Consider the following 17,329-nt stretch of genomic DNA (forward strand, 5'->3'; position numbering starts at 1 on the left):
GGTCCATGTCTCGGGCCCCATACAGCAGTACTGACTCCACTGTGAGGGTCCATGTCTCGGCCCCACACAGCAGTACTGACTCCACAGTGAGGGTCCATGTCTCAGCCCCATACAGCAGTACTGACTCCACTGTGAGGGTCCATGTCTCGGCCCCATACAGCAGTACTGACTCCACTGTGAGGGTCCATGTCTCGGCCCCATACAGCAGTACTGACTCCACTGTGAGGGTCCATGTCTCGGCCCCATACAGCAGTACTGACTCCACTGTGAGGGTCCATGTCTCGGGCCCCATACAGCAGTACTGACTCCACTGTGAGGGTCCATGTCTCGGCCCCATACAGCAGTACTGACTCCACTGTGAGGGTCCATGTCTCGGCCCCATACAGCAGTACTGACTCCACTGTGAGGGTCCATGTCTCGGCCCCATACAGCAGTACTGACTCCACTGTGAGGGTCCATGTCTCGGCCCCATACAGCAGTACTGACTCCACTGTGAGGGTCCATGTCTCGGGCCCCATACAGCAGTACTGACTCCACTGTGAGGGTCCATGTCTCGGCCCCATACAGCAGTACTGACTCCACTGTGAGGGTCCATGTCTCGGCCCTACACAGCAGTACTGACTCCACTGTGAGGGTCCATGTCTCGGCCCCACACAGCAGTACTGACTCCACTGTGAGGGTCCATGTCTCGGCCCCATACAGCAGTACTGACTCCACTGTGAGGGTCCATGTCTCGGCCCCATACAGCAGTACTGACTCCACTGTGAGGGTCCATGTCTCGGGCCCCATACAGCAGTACTGACTCCACTGTGAGGGTCCATGTCTCGGCCCCATACAGCAGTACTGACTCCACTGTGAGGGTCCATGTCTCGGCCCCACACAGCAGTACTGACTCCACTGTGAGGGTCCATGTCTCGGCCCCATACAGCAGTACTGACTCCACTGTGAGGGTCCATGTCTCGGCCCCATACAGCAGTACTGACTCCACTGTGAGGGTCCATGTCTCGGGCCCCATACAGCAGTACTGACTCCACTGTGAGGGTCCATGTCTCGGCCCCATACAGCAGTACTGACTCCACTGTGAGGGTCCATGTCTCGGCCCCATACAGCAGTACTGACTCCACTGTGAGGGTCCATGTCTCGGCCCCATACAGCAGTACTGACTCCACTGTGAGGGTCCATGTCTCTGGCCCCATACAGCAGTACTGACTCCACTGTGAGGGTCCATGTCTCTGCCCCATACAGCAGTACTGACTCCACTGTGAGGGTCCATGTCTCGGCCCCATACAGCAGTACTGACTCCACTGTGAGGGTCCATGTCTCGGCCCCACACAGCAGTACTGACTCCACTGTGAGGGTCCATGTCTCGGCCCCACACAGCAGTACTGACTCCACTGTGAGGGTCCATGTCTCGGCCTCATACAGCAGTACTGACTCCACTGTGAGGGTCCATGTCTCGGCCCCATACAGCAGTACTGACTCCACTGTGAGTGTCCATGTCTCGGCCCCATACAGCAGTACTGACTCCACTGTGAGGGTCCATGTCTCGGCCCCATACAGCAGTACTGACTCCACTGTGAGGGTCCATGTCTCGGCCCCATACAGCAGTACTGACTCCACTGTGAGGGTCCATGTCTCAGCCCCATACAGCAGTACTGACTCCACAGTGAGGGTCCATGTCTCAGCCCCATACAGCAGTACTGACTCCACTGTCACGTCACAATCTTCGCTCACTTTCCTCCACTGATCTTTCCTCTTCTGTTCTCTCTGCTCTCCCTGCCCCTGAATCCTTTGCTCTTCTATCCCCTGATACCGCCACAGATCTTCTTTTCTCTACTCTATCCTCTTCTCTCGACCATCTCTGTCCCCTCACCACCAGGCCTACACGCCAAACTCCACCTGCCCCCTGGTTGTCGGACTCAGTGCGGACTGAGAGACGGAGCCTGAGAGCGGCTGAGCGCAAATAGAGAAATGGCAACCTCCTGGAGGACCTTCTCACCTTCCAATCTCTCATTTCTACTTTTTCCTCCTCTCTATCAGCTGCTAAAGCTGCTTTTTTCTGCAATAAAATTCAGGCTTCTGCTTCCAACCCTAAAAAACTCTTTGAAACTTTCTCCTCTCTCCTACAACCACCACCCCCTCCTCCCTCCTCGTCCCTCCTCCCTGACGATTTCGCCAACTTCTTTGACAAGAAGGTGAACGATATCCGATCCTCCTTCCCTCCTCTCCCGGCTGGTGCCCTGCGCACTACCCACACCCGTCTGCCTGCCACCCCCCCCTCTCTACCTTCATCTACTCCTCTCCCCCCCCCCATCCCCTCTCTATCCCACTTCTCTCCCCTCTCCCCTAACGAGGTCCTTCTCCTTGTTACCTCTAGTCGCCCCACCTCATGCTCTCTGGACCCGGTCCCATCCACTCTGTTGCAGTCTATTGCACCTGAACTTCTTCCCTTCTTAACCCACCTTATTAACACCTCTCTGACATCTGGCTACTTTCCCTCTACTTTCAAGACTGCCAGAGTCACCCCCCTCCTGAAGAAACCGACACTTGACCCCTCTGAGATCAAGAACTACAGACCGGTTTCCCTTCTATCCTTCCTATCTAAAACTCTCGAACGTGCTGTCTTTAAACAACTGTCCTCCTATCTCCACCAGAACAACCTCCTGGACTCCAACCAGTCTGGGTTCAAAGTGGGTCACTCGACAGAGACTGCCCTGCTGGCAGTGACGGAGTCGCTCCATGCCGCTAGAGCGAACTCTCTCTCCTCCGTCCTGATACTCCTGGACCTGTCTGCAGCGTTCGACACGGTGAACCATCAGATCCTCCTCTCCACCCTCGAGGGGATGGGTGTCTCAGGCTCTGCACTCTCCCTGTTTGCATCCTACCTGACGGGTCGCTCCTACCAGGTGATGCTGAGAGGGTCTGTGTCAGAACCACACAGGCTCACAACTGGGGTTCCCCAAGGCTCGGTTCTGGGTCCTCTTCTTTTCTCTCTCTACACTACATCTCTGGGTGCTGTCATCCACTCCCATGGCTTTTCCTACCACTGCTATGCCGATGACACCCAGCTGATCCTCTCATTCCCCCCCTCTGATACCCAAGTGGAGGCACGCATTGCTGCTTGTCTGGCTGACATCTCGGCGTGGATGTCGACAAACCACCTGAAGCTCAACCTGGACAAGACCGAGCTGATGTTCCTCCCGGGGAAGGGCTGTCCGCACCGAGACATGGCCATCACCATTGATAATGCTGTGGTGACCTCAACTCGGACTGCGAAGAATCTGGGTGTGACCCTGGACGATCAACTGACGTTCTCGGCAAACATCGCATCAGTGACAAGGTCCTGCAGATTCCTCCTCTACAACATCAGGAGGATTCGCCCCTTCCTCACGGAGAAGGCAGCCCAGGTGCTCATCCAGGCTCTCGTCATCTTCCGCCTGGACTACTGCAACTCCCTCCTTGCTGGTGCTCCGGCATCTGCCATCAGACCTCTGGAGCTTGTTCAGAAAGCTGCGGCTCGTCTGGTGTTCAACCGCCCCAAGTTCTCCCACACAACCATCCTTCTCCGTTCTCTACACTGGCTCCCCGTAGCGGCTCGCATCCAGTTCAAAACCCTGGTGTTAGCCTATAGGGCAGTGAAAGGAACAGCTCCTTCCTACCTCCGGGCTATGGTCGATGCCTACACCCCTGCCCGACCACTTCGGTCTGCCACCTCGGGGCGACTGATTGCCTCGTCACTCAAGGGTCCTTCTGGCCGATCCACACGGTCACGACTCTTTTCTGTTCTGGCCCCACAGTGGTGGAATGAACTTCCCACTGATGTTAGGACAGCAGAGTCACTGCCCATATTTCGCCGCAGGTTGAAAACCCACCTCTTCAGGAAACACTACCCTTCCTCTCTGCCTGACCTACTTGTTGTTAACTAGTTGTACGAACGCTTGTTTTCTATTGTTGTATTGTTTATTGGATCTTGTTTAGTCGATACACTTAATTGTTTTAGCTCATGCTCATTTGATTTAGCTATTTTGTCTCATCTGTTTAAGGAAATAGGTAGCTGATATATTGCACTTTTACCTTAGCGCTAGGTATACTCTTGGTTGCTTGTTTTTGCAGAAAATGCACTAAAGACTTCTGGTGATTAGTAGTTTTTGTTCCCTACCTATGTTGAATACACTTATTGTAAGTCGCTTTGGATAAAAGCGTCTGCTAAATGACTGTAATGTAATGTAATGTGAGGGTCCATGTCTCGGCCCCATACAGCAGTACTGACTCCACTGTGAGGGTCCATGTCTCGGCCCCATACAGCAGTACTGACTCCACTGTGAGGGTCCATGTCTCGGGCCCCATACAGCAGTACTGACTCCACTGTGAGGGTCCATGTCTCGGCCCCATACAGCAGTACTGACTCCACTGTGAGGGTCCACACAGCAGTACTGTGTACTAGCTAGCTATGAACAGCCACGTACGTATTATTCCAAGTACTCTCCGGACCTTCAGGTCTTGTTCTGTTGTAGCAGTCGAGGCCCTGACGTGGCAATGGTTTTGTCCTCTGTGTTGACTGTCAGTATACCTTTTGTTTTCTTGAGGAATTATATTATAAAGGTCTTGAAAGTCTTTAAATTGTCACTCACAAAATAAATGTGACACTCAAACAAGAGGTGGATGCTGGCAAATACTGCGGCATGGTCATGCTGGACCTCCAAAAGGCTTTTGACACCGTGAACCACTCCATACTGGTTAACAAGCTAAAAGCAATTGGTTTCGATAGCACATCAGTGAGCTGGATGCAATCCTACCTGGAGGGGAGAGAACAGATGGTGGAAGTGAACGGAACACTGTCCCCCCCCCTCCCAGTGAGCTGTGGCGTTCCACAAGGAAGCATACTAGGGCCTCTACTGTTCCTAATATATGTAAACGACATGACTTCAGCTTGTGACTGCAACTTGTTCCTGTTCGCAGATGACTCGGCACTGCTGGTCTCGGACAGGGACAAACTGCAGGTTGAAAATGCCCTCAGCTCTGAACTCGGTAGAATCTGCACCTGGCTCGCTGATAACAAACTATCTTTACACCTGGGAAAAACTGAATCCATTCTCTTTGGATCTGATAGTAATCTCAGCAAGGCAAATGGCTTCTTGGTTAGAGTGGGTGACAATGTTATCACACGTAAAGATTACCTACCTAGGTTCCATCCTGGAGGTTAATCTTTCCGGTGATAAAATGGCCACCAACGTAATCAAAAAAGTCAACCAAAGAACAAGATTCCTTTACAGGATCTCCTCACTGGTCGACAAAAACACCTTGAAGACCTTAGCAGGAGCCCTCGTACAAGGCTTCTTTGACTATGCATGCACCTCCTGGTACCACAGCACCTCAAAGGCCCTTAAAACTAGGCTCCAGACTTCCCAAAACAAACTGGTCAGGCTCCTACTTGGCCTCACCCCCCGAACCCACCGAACCCCTGCCCACTTTGACAGACTGGCATGGCTCAGGGTCGACGACAGAGTACAGCATCTTGCAATGGGTCTGGTCCACAAGATTCGATACTCCACCAAGATACCCATGTACCTGTCTAGATACTTCCTTAATGTTAACGAAGTCCACACCCACAACACCAGAGGGAGTGCAACGAACCATGTACAACCCAGATTCGGCACAAACAAAGGACTAAATTATTTTCGCTCCTATGCCACCAAAATGTCATTAAGACATGCGAATCCCTTGACTCCTTCAAAACCGCTCTCAAAGGGCACCTACGGATGGCTGCAATTCGAAACTGGCCCCCGTAAAATCTGATTCCCCCCCCACCGACCCCCCCCCCCCCCCCCTTTTCCCCCTCACTGTATATGTTTCTTTTCCCTTTTTACCTCCATTATGATGAATTCCTGTTCTGTTCTTTGTCTATATAGAAGTGTCTATTTGTACGTCTCTAAATGTTTTGATGAATTGAACATGGTGGACCCTGTTGTAAACAAGTGTAATGCTTAATTGGGTCGTCCACTCACAGTTAACAGCCTTTGTATTGAGTTTGTGCTTGAAATGTACTGTAATTCTGCAAACTGTTAATACAATTTTCAATCAATCAATCAATCAATCAATCAATCAATCAATCAATCAATCAATGTTGCACATTCATCATCTGTGGATCCCTCTGAGCGTCCCGACCCACAGGGGGAGAACCAATGATTTGAGCTCCTTTGCAATGCTAATATTTAATTCAATTCGATAAATAATATAGTCTCCGTTCAGTTTTCCGTATTGGGTTATTGTTGGCGTATTAGTCACTGGCACGTTTGTAGGATCAGCTATTTTTTGCAACTTGTGTGCAACAATTTACAATTTAGGCATTTAGCAGACGCCCTTAATCCAGAGCGATTTACATTAAGCAAGAACAAAAAGCATGGCAATACATCATATAGGCTACATACAAAGTAATTACCATGAATCATACGTAAGCTAAGAAGATAACACAGTGGAATATACCTATAAAATGAAACTATGCATATATACTATATAGTGCTATGTTAACATAAAATGCTATAAGTCTACATAAACTGCCATCTAAGTCTACATAAAATGCTGTCTAAGTTACATAAGTTGAGCCTTTGCATACGCCTGTAGGAGGTTGAGGCTAGGGCAAGTACTACGGTTTTGATTGATTGATTGATTTATTAACAGTTTGCAGAATTACAGTACATTTCAAGTACAACTCAATACAAAAACTGTTAACAGTGAGTGGACGACACCATAAAGCATTACACTTGTTTAAAATAGGGCCCACCATTTTCAATTCATCAAAGGAACGGAAAGTGCTATGGGCTAAGATGGAGTCTGAAGAGGTGCGTTTTCAGACTGCGGTGGAAGACTGGGAGTGAATCTGTAGTTCTGATTGCAACGGGAAACTCTTGTACGGACAAAGTAGGACATTAAATGTATGAAAAATAGAGATGTCCCGATACTGATACCGGATCGGCCCTTATTTGTCATATCGGGTCATATCAGTATCAGCGAATATACCAGTCTAACCACAGATCCGACACAGGGGTAAGGGGTTGACACTATGGCAGGTAAATAAAATGTTGGGACATGTGGAGTTTGCTTTGGAGTTGCTAAAAATGCAAGTGGACATTTGAGTGAGGAATCTGCTATAAACACAACACAAGATATAGCTATAAACACAACATGAGATCACTACACTGGTATCGGTATTCGGTATCGGTATCGGCTAACACAGAAATGGAGGTATCGGAATTGGATCGGAAGTGAAAAAAGTGTATCCGGTCATCCCTAATGAAAAACAACAAAACAAACAAACAAAAACATGAAGAGCTGAAATGTGGAGATACAAGGTTTTTCTGCGCGACAGCAACCATAATGCTTTCTCAACAGGAAGCTCTTGGAACATCTTGTGATGTGCGTGTGAAACATTTGTGGCCTGCTGTTGCCTTACTGTAAGTTCCTTCTTAGGGAAGGAACTTGTTTGTGCTTTAGGTCAGGGGTTCTCAACCCGTGGGTCGCGACCCCTCGGGGGGTCGCCAAATAATTTTAGGGGGTCCCCAAATTATTTTCCAAAAACAAAAACAAAAAAAAAGATTTTTTTTAAATTTTATTTTCACGATTTTTCAAAAATAGCAGACCTACAAGCTCGTAGCGCGCCACTCGGTGGCGCGCTATGAGCTTGTAGATCTGCTATTTTTCAATAGCTAAATTATAACAATGCTTAAAACACCAAAAGGGGTTCCCGCCCAAAATGGTTTAAGGTTATTGTAGCAGTCAATTTATATTGGGGGTCGGGAGGGGGCGGGGCGGGGGTCCCGAGACATTGCCAAAGCATTTCCGGGGGTCCCTGGCCAAAAACGTTGAGAACCCCTGCTTTAGGTCAGAACTGCATGTGACTATTCTAGTGACATACCCTGCAGTTGTGGTTCGATTGATTGATTTGAAGTAGTATTGAATCTGGAGGCCCGTTTCAAGACCAAATATGAGGCCCCCCATAAACCTATGACATAATTATTCTGTTGATACAAATAGTTTGACAGTTCAATATCACACGCAACCATTACTCTCGACAATTATCAACAACAACACCTCTTCTCATTCTGTCGTCCCTTCACAATTTAAGTGTCTCCCCTTTACCTCCCAATGCTGCACATTTTACCCAGGTTATTAACATAAAATAGGTGTAACTTAACATTGTGGGAGAGAGCAAGGCAATGAATGAGCGAGATAGAGAGAGAGGGCCAAGAGTGGCGGGGGGTTTGACTGACGCCTGACGTTCAGTTGGAGCTTGGAGGCCCCCCTGAGGGTGGACGCCCGTTTCAATTGAAAACCATGCAAGGCACCAACCTCAAGGACACTTCGACACTGGCCCGGGTTCGAACTGGCAACCTTGCGGATCCGGTCACTCTATACCGACCACTCTACCCCTGAGCCACTGCCACACAAATGGAATCCATGTTGCACACCCTCCGATTTAAATTAACCTCAAATTAATCTTGGTCGGTGACCAACCAAGAGTCATTCAGTTTTTTCTTTTTTTTCATACAATGTTGGCAACAATGTCACTAGTAAAGAAGGAAAACGATATGCACGTCCCAGCTGGACCAAAAAAGTGACTAAATAAAGAAAAAAGTGGAATGTCCGCACACCATATAATTCTTGAGAAAGCCTGGCGGGGCGAAACGTTGTTGTATTGAAATAAAAAGGACGGGGAGCTGAATTATATCGTAGTGCGGTCATTCCACTTTTTTCTTCATTTAACAATGTCACTAACCATTGTCAAGCTGCCATCCCTATTTGGGGTATTTTTGCAAATGTTTTTTGGGGGATTTTAGAGTGTCTGAGTGTCTTTTGCTTTCACCCTGCCCCTCTGCATGTTTCCTGCCTTCACATGAACTCAAAGGACTCTCCTAGCGAGGGCATCTGATCAAAAGACAATCCTATCAAACAAGGAAATCAACGGGCTTTCTGCATGTACTGTACGTGTCATCGTTCCTGTTTAGACCACAAAGTGGTTCTCAAACCTTGTCATGTCGAGGACACTGGAGTACCGAGGAACTCTGTTGAGAATCCTCTCCTTTTGAGAGTTATTGAGAGGTTTCAACCAGTGTTGTTTTTGACGGAACATTTTGTTTTTTTGTCATCGTCTCTTGAATAGTTTTCATTTAGTTTTAGTCACATTTTAGTCACTCTGAATGTTTTAGAATGTTTCTGTTGTGACGAAAAGAGAGTTGAGCCAGAAGGCAAAGCTCTCTGTCTATACCGAGCAATCTTCGTTCCTACTCTCACCTATGGTCATGAAGTGTGGGTCATGACCGAAAGAATTAGGTCGCGAATACAAGTGGCCGAAATGAGTTTTCTTCGACGGGTGGCTGGCATCTCCCTTAGAGATAGGTTGAGAAGTTCAGTCACACGAGAGAGACTCGGAGTAGAGTCACTGCTTCTTCGCCTGGAGCCAGGTGGTTCGGGACATCTGGTTAGGATGCCTCTCGGGCGTCTCCCTAGGGAGGTCCTTAATGCTCGTCCCACTGGGAGGAGACCCCCGGGGCAGACCAAGGCGCAGTTGGAGGAAACACATCGACTCACTGGCCTTGGAACGTCTCGGGATCCCCCAGGAGGAAGTCACTAATGTTGCTCTGGAGAGGGAAGTCTGGACTCTGGAGCTCTCTGGTGGGGCTGTTGCCCCTGCGACCCGACTACGGATAAGCGGTTGAAGATGGATGGATGGATGAATGTTTTAGTGTTAGTCTAGTTTTAGTCGACTAATCTAATCTAATATCATGAGATTTTTGTAGATTTATTTTCTACAGGTGATTTAGTCGACTAAAATGTATTTCGGTGGGCCTTGATGCCGTCATAAAGGCTGATTTTACACTTGCTGAAAATAGCCGATCTACAAGCTCACAACGCGTCGCAGTGCGCGTCCCTTCCTAACATTTGAGTCTAGTTTTTATTTGTTGGCAAAATTGACAGCATGTGTAGTCATAGTTTTAGTCATCATGGCTTATAGTTTTCATTTAGTTTTCATGTAGTTTTTGTCAGTGAAAAAAGGTAGTCGACGAACATTTTTCGTCATAGTATAATTAGTCGACGAAATGAACACTGGTTTCAACTCGTTCTGGTTTGAACTCCATGAGCACCGAATAGAGTCAATAGACACACCTGAACGGAATTGATTAGCAATTTGATGGGGCACAGTGGGGCTTTAAAAGCAGTTTAGTGTGGTGGTTACCTATTGTGTTTAGAGTTTAGTTCCTTTTAACCCATTCCGGACGGGAACCCCTTTTGGTGTTTTAATGATCTTTAGAAGATGCCGAACACTTTCCTGTGGGTCTTTATGTGTGTAATATGTGGTTTATAGATATTTTAGATTTGAGCAGTGAGCCCAGTGTCTCTGATGTCATGGATACTGGACCCACTTACTTCCTGGACTACATGTTGTCTCAGTAAAGCCAAATTCCAATACCCAAAATCTCGGCCACTCGCTCACTCCCACTCGATCACTCGGGGTCATTCCAGCTTGACCCGGAAATGGTTAACGTTCCGATTGTTAAAGTGCTCCATCGAGGAGGAGAGTGGAGTCGAGTGGAGGAGCCGAGTGGGCTCTCCGAGACCACATAGAGCGAGTGTACATCAGGTGCAGGCTCGGTGGGGTATGTTGTCTCCTCGCTGCGGATTTCCGCATCACGTGTACATGTTTTTTTCCTTCTCCAGTGACATAAGTCCGCCTCCTCCACATGTGGCACAGAAAACACTGCTTGAAACCCGATACTATGCACCCCCCACCCCCCATCCACTAGCTGCCGGCCGCTGCGGCTGATGAGACACTGTCGCTGACCCAACACACACATGCACACACACACACACACACGCACACACATTAAACTAAAAAGCTTTGCTGTTTGTTGAAGAGACACATTTTCGCTGAATTAATAGAGCTTCAGAATGATACAGTAGCCTATAGCCTATGTGAAAGTGAAAGGACCACAACAAGCCACTGGCTTTATTGCGTTGTGTGATATAAGCATAATAAAAGTAGGCTATATTGTGCGCACCTCAAAAGCTATAGTTAATTTCTCTCTGTGCATGCCTGAATGCACAGACTGCTATGAATGACGGTGACAAAAATGTATTTATTTATATGTGGACTGAACTGAACTGAATATGTAAGTCAGAGAGACTACCTATAATTCCTGTTATAGTGTCCGTTATTTGCAAAGACCGTCGGAGGGACTGTCCGAGGAGGGGGGTTATTTATACGAGCAAAAAGGAACGCGGGCTGCGGGCAGGTCAGGAATTCCCTTCACATTCACAATCATATAATATAAAAGTGTGCGCATCCTGGCGCTTATTCACTATTTCAGGAATAAATAGCCTTGTTGCACATGTTACCAATACATACACATTGGCCTCGGTTACATGCACAAAAATGAATTGTCTATTCTGTAGACTGTACGGCTCTGGGTTCAGAGTTCCAGTGATCCAGCTGTGTGACACTGTATTGTTCCACCACTTTTGCTTTGGCAATGTAAACGTATGTTTTCCCATGCCAATAAAGCCCTTTGAATTGAATTGAATTGATTCACGTCATAAGTGATCGCGGAATGTGCCGTCGAAATGACAGCAGAGTACATTCCGATTCTAGAGGCAAATCCACTCCACCACTCTGTCCTCGCATCGAATCCTCTCCTCCTCCACTCCTCCTCGCTGGGGGCGGAGCCGAGGAGCGAGTGGAGGACGCGAGGGGAGTGAGCGAGTGTGAAAGTTGCGGTATTGGAATTTGGCTTAAGACAGCCCTCCCCCTATCCACAAGGATCCGGAGCAGTGCACCAAAGCATTATGGGAATTGTAGTCCAGGAAGGAAGTGAAGTGGCAACACCACCATGTAGAAAATCCTGTCAAACATCGACTGATGCATGAACTGAGGACACATCATCAGTGTTGTAAACCTGGTATCATTGGGTGTGTCATTGTGGGTCTTACAACAGACCTCCTCCAGGCGACCCGATCAAGGCTGATCAGACCCCGTCCTGTGTCCTAGTGACATGCTACACTACAGCCCCCACTGTCTCTGTCCTGTGTCCAAGTGGCATGCTACACAACAGCCCCCACTGTCTCTGTCCTGTGTCCTAGTGACATGATACACTACAGCCCCCACTGTCTCTGTCCTGTGTCCTAGTGGCATGCTACACTACAGCCCCCACTGTCTCCTTCCCTGTGTCCTAGTGGCATGCTACACTACAGCCCCCACTGTCTCTGTCCTGTGTCCAAGTGGCATGCTACACAACAGCCCCCACTGTCTCTGTCCTGTGTCCTAGTGACATGCTACACTACAGCCCCCACTGTCTCTGTCCTGTGTCCAAGTGGCATGCTACACTACAGCCCCCCACTGTCTCTGTCCTGTGTCCAAGTGGCATGCTACACTACAGCCCCCACTGTCTCTGTCCTGTGTCCAAGTGACATCCTACACTACAGCCCCCACTGTCTCCGTCCTGTGTCCAAGTGGCATGCTACACTACAGCCCCCACTGTCTCTGTCCTGTACCCTAGTGGCATGCTACAGCCCGCATTTAAATTGCATTGGCAGCTGAGCCTATAATAATACATCATAATAAATATCACCATACTGTAATTAACGATTTGTTTTATAAAAACTTAAATCTGCATAATAACTATAGTAGCTACAGCTGTCAAATTATTGTAGTGGATTTAGTAAGTGCAATATTTTTTTGTCTCCAAACTGCACTTACTGCAGTACAGTGCTTGAGTAAAGGTATACTTAGGTATACCAACGTGTGTGTGTGTGTATGTGCGTGCATGCGTGCGCGTGTGCGTGCGTGCGCTCATGTGGCCCATAGTCACTTCTTTCGGGCTTGTTTTCATATAGACCTGGGTTGCTTGTTGTAAATGTACTATTACTCAAGTACATTTAGATTTCCAGACTTTTACTTTTGTAACGGGTGTATTTCTACAATGCAGTATTCATGTGCGTGTACTTTTCCGACCATGCTGCTGCTAGCGAGGGTCTTATAGAGAGTATGCACATGCATGATTTTCCCATCAGGACACGCCCCCCTCATCTAGACTGAGCGGCAAAACATTGAGCAGCATGGAGTGTTGGAGTTTGGAAGCGCTCGTTGGAAATCACTCAACCGTCCTGCGTAACACCTGTTTCTAAATGTCACATAATGCAGGAGGCAGCAAAATGTTGTGTTATTGAAAACAAGCACTTCCAAACTCTGACACTTAGAAAAATAATCAAATGCAGGGCATTTCTTGACAGAAAGAAGCTCATAACGTTTCTATGGTGGATTTTTATGAAACAAAAACTTTGCAGATAGAAAGAGGATAATTCAAGCTTTTCGTACATGCTGCAATGTTGGTGAGTTTAACATTGTTTCATGCAATCAGACAGGACGTTTCTGTTTGGATGAATGGGCTGTCAAGGCCAGAAAGTAGCTTTTTGCCACTCAGTGGGCGTTCCCGCATGACTTCCAGGTACGATGATGTCACGCGCATACCCTCTATTCCTGTGAGCGAGGCGATGAGGAGGGGGGGAGGAGGAGGAGGAGGAGGGCGGATGTGGGCGGATGTGGTGAGGGCTTCAGTTTGAAAGAGGAAGCGTGTTAACCTCTTCCGTCTGCAGCACAAAGCTCTGTGTCGAACGACACTATTGTCTTACTGGTCACACTGTGAGACTGAGCTGAGAGGAGAGGAGAGGAGGAGAGGGGCCTTCACTGGAGGTAAAAAACAAAAACCACACACACACATGTCAAAATGTCATTCTCCTTGTGTGCTTCTTGCTTTTTGGTGGAGAGTTGAAAATGATGTAATAATTGCTTTCTATGGGGGGTGTCTATTGTGGTGTCGAAAGCAATATTTGTGTTTTATTTATTTTTTTATTTCTTATGATGTTGCTGAACTGTATGTTCCGGCTATAAGGAATGGAACATGAGGCTTAATTGGGGCGGTTTGAGTTGGGTGAGGCCGCAGACATTGAAGAACACTGAACAAATCCATTTCAAGAAGTATATAGTTCTATATAGACATGTCATGCCGTTGCAAGGCCTTCATCAGAGACGATGAATTGACCAGTGGTGGAAAAAGTACTCAATTGCTTTACTTAAAGTACCAATACTGCAATTTAGAAGTACTTCGTTAGAAGTAAAAGTACGGAATTGAAAATGTACTTGGGTGAAAGTACAAAAGCATCGGCATCAAAATTTACTTAAAGTAATAAAAGTAAAAGTACTCATATTGCAGAATGTCCCATTTCACAAGTTCAAAATGCGTTGCGACGCATTGTGAGCTTGTAGATCGGCTATTTTCAAATGGCCGAAATGTGTAGGGTTGAAGTGGTTAATGTATGTTTTCTAATCTAAATTAAAATCTCCAAAGTGACTAGTAACTAAGGTTTTCAAATGATTGTAGTGGAGTAGAAGTAAAAGTACTGGAAATTGGAAGTACTCAAGTAAAGTACAAATACCTCAAAATTGTACTTAAATACAGTACTTAAGTAAAAGTACTTAGTTACTTTCCACCACTGAAATTGACTGAAAGAGTGGTATCCAGTGGTCTGGTCTGTTCAAGCATAGATATTATAAGAAATAGATGCCCCATTTGCCGCTGCAGTTCATTGGAGCGACGTGTACCCCAATGAAGGCGGAAGTGCAGTGCTGAAGGCTTTTTTTTTTTTTAAACAAATCTTTATAACAGTCATGACAATATACATTACAATACAAAACAAGACAAACAAACAAACAAACACAAACAACAAAGTTATTAACAATACAACATCAGAGCCAGGGGGGGATTAGATTACTAACAGAAAACATTAAAGAGTGAACACAGAGCAACAGTTCTCCGCAGCTTTCTTATTTATAAGTGCTGAAGGCATTTGCTGAAGGCGACTGCATGCGTCGCTGCCCCAGTGACGTCACTCATGTGACTCCTCCATGTCTCTCGCTGTCGCTCAAGTGACTACTGGCCAATCACAGCGCGTCTTTTCCGGGACTTATGTTACGCACGCGGAAGCTTCCGCTAATGCTTTGCAAGGAATGTCGGGAAAATTGTGCCTTCAATGGTGACATATATGATATGATATAGTACTTTATTGTCAGTTCACACTGAAATTTGTCTTGCGACACAGCAGCCAAGTATGCAGAACACATATACGTACACACATTTGACATAACACAAAGAACAAGACAATTTACATACATAAAGACATGAAGACAAGAGCAATATCCACCGCTTAGATTATCCTGTGGCTACTACGACTCTTGATTAAGCCTCAAGGTCGACTGGTGGACAAAGGACCTCTTTAGTCTGACCTTATTGTATGCTGGTACACCATATCTCCTTCCTGAAGGTATAGCAACCTATATTCTCCATACAACACATGCTTAGTATTAGAGGTGATATTCCTTGCTAACCTTAGGATGCTGTTATCATACGTGGATGTATAAAGTTTCTGAAGTTGTTGTCCAACAATCTTTGAACAAATGTTCAGTTGTGTTCAAGTATATCACTGCTGCTGAAGTCATGTGACTATTAGTCATGTGACTAATGACAATTCATTAGTGTGACAACATTAAAACCACATTATACTTAGTTGGCCGCGTCCCACAGGGCTCTGTACTTGGTCAGCTGTAATTTTCCATCTCTACGTCAAATCTCGAAATAGTCTAAAATCTATACACGCTTCTACATGTGTTGTGAGCTTGTAGAACAGGCTATTGTCACTGAATGTTTCCCCCAGAGTAAAGTGTCACAGTCCCGCCCACCAGAATAATTAGGAAGGCAAAAAAAATCATTGCAGACAACTCTCACCCTGCACATTACCTCTTCAATCTCCTCCCATCAGGCAGGAGATATAGAAGCATCAAGAGCTCAACATCTCGCTTCAGAGATAGCACTTACCTCGTAGCCATTAGACATCTGAACTAGATGTATGTATATGTAGCAATATGCATAGTGCACTTTAAAAACAATGTAATTCCCTATGCTGCTGGTTTTTGTATTGTATTGTCCTTTTTGTTTTTGTATCTATGGTTGTCTGTATATGTTGAGTATGAACCAAGACAAATTCCTATCAACTTGTTGACATGGCAAATAAATTCTTGAATCTTCTTGAATCTTGAATCTTGAATCTATACTAGGACCCAGGAAATAATTCCCCGTTCATTTTCCCCATAGACATTTCAAAGAGTATTTATTGAAAGACCTTTTAAGCCTCGTACAAAGCCAACACAATGTTTTTGGGGCCGAACAAATAATTAGAAAGAAGGAAAAAAAACGGCAGGTTACGACACTTTTTTTGTTTTTGTTTTTCTTCTTTGTAATTATTTGTTCGGCATGATTTGTCACGATCCAAGTTGGCTTTGTCCGCGGCTTAAACGTCTTTAAAGAAATACTTTTTTGGAAAGCCTATGGGGGAAAATGAACGGGGAATTCACTTCTGAATTTCTGGGTCTCTCGTCGTCATGAGCGTCATGAGGGTCTCTATGTGTGCGTGCGTGCGTGCGTGCGTGCGTGCGTGCGTGTGTGTGTGCGTGCGTGCGTGCGTGCGCGCGCGACCCAGGGTTATTATTTAACATATTTTGAAAAAAATAAAATGTTAAAGTTTGAAGGATAAAGTTCAATTATGTACTGTATGCTTCACTTTGAATTCACATTGAATTAAATTGAATTCAGTTCAATTTAACTAAATTCAACAACTTTATTAATCCCACTAGTGCAGAGAAACACAGTAACATAACCATTAACCAACAGGCATTATCCAAGGCGCCATTGTCAAAGTCGTACGATTTGTCAAACACGTTGCCGCAGCCAAGGAGCGGCGAGCTGCAGCCGTGCCGCGCTGCAGGACCCCCCGCTCCAACCCTTTGATGCTGAGTGCCAAGCAGGGAGGCATTGGGTCCCATTTTTACAATCTTTGGTATGACCCGGCCGGGGATCGAACCCTCGGCCTCCCAGTTTCAGGGCGGACACTCTAACCACAATAATGTAATGTCAAATTCAGGTCAAATAATACAAATAATGAATGAATAAAAAAATTATTAAGTATTTAAACATTGCAGAGAGTATTAACAATATTGAATGTTTATAGTTCAATATATTGGAAGTTTAGTTCATGTGAGTAAAACACATCGACCGCACTATTCCTGTAGCATGACAATGTTTTATTGTTTTAAAAATAAATTGTTTGAATGGAGCAAAGCATTTAATCTTCTCTCATTCTCCTGTCACTATGACAGCTGAGAGAATCTCCAAACGGACTCATGGATGGTAAACTTTATACCAGTGGTTCTCATAGAGTGGACCTCTAG

At 46.3% G+C, this 17,329-nt stretch overlaps 1 protein-coding gene across 2 annotated transcripts in view; it reads left to right on the top strand.

The window, feature by feature from the left end:
* Window positions 1–17,329, top strand: part of LOC306927558 (uncharacterized protein) — a 56,300-nt gene that overhangs the window by 8,312 nt on the left and 30,659 nt on the right. The window contains exon 1 of one of the 2 annotated variants that reach the window (XM_079507339.1): window positions 13,662–13,741. The exons of the other annotated variant lie outside the window; for it this stretch is intronic. The gene's annotated coding sequence lies outside the window, so the exon portion shown is untranslated. Of the gene's footprint in view, window positions 1–13,661; window positions 13,742–17,329 lie in introns of those variants that run through there. 2 annotated transcript variants of the gene reach the window in all.

Source organism: Electrona antarctica, assembly GCF_951216825.1.
Source record: "Electrona antarctica genome assembly, chromosome: 8".
In the NCBI taxonomy this organism is placed as follows: Eukaryota; Metazoa; Chordata; class Actinopteri; order Myctophiformes; family Myctophidae; genus Electrona; species Electrona antarctica.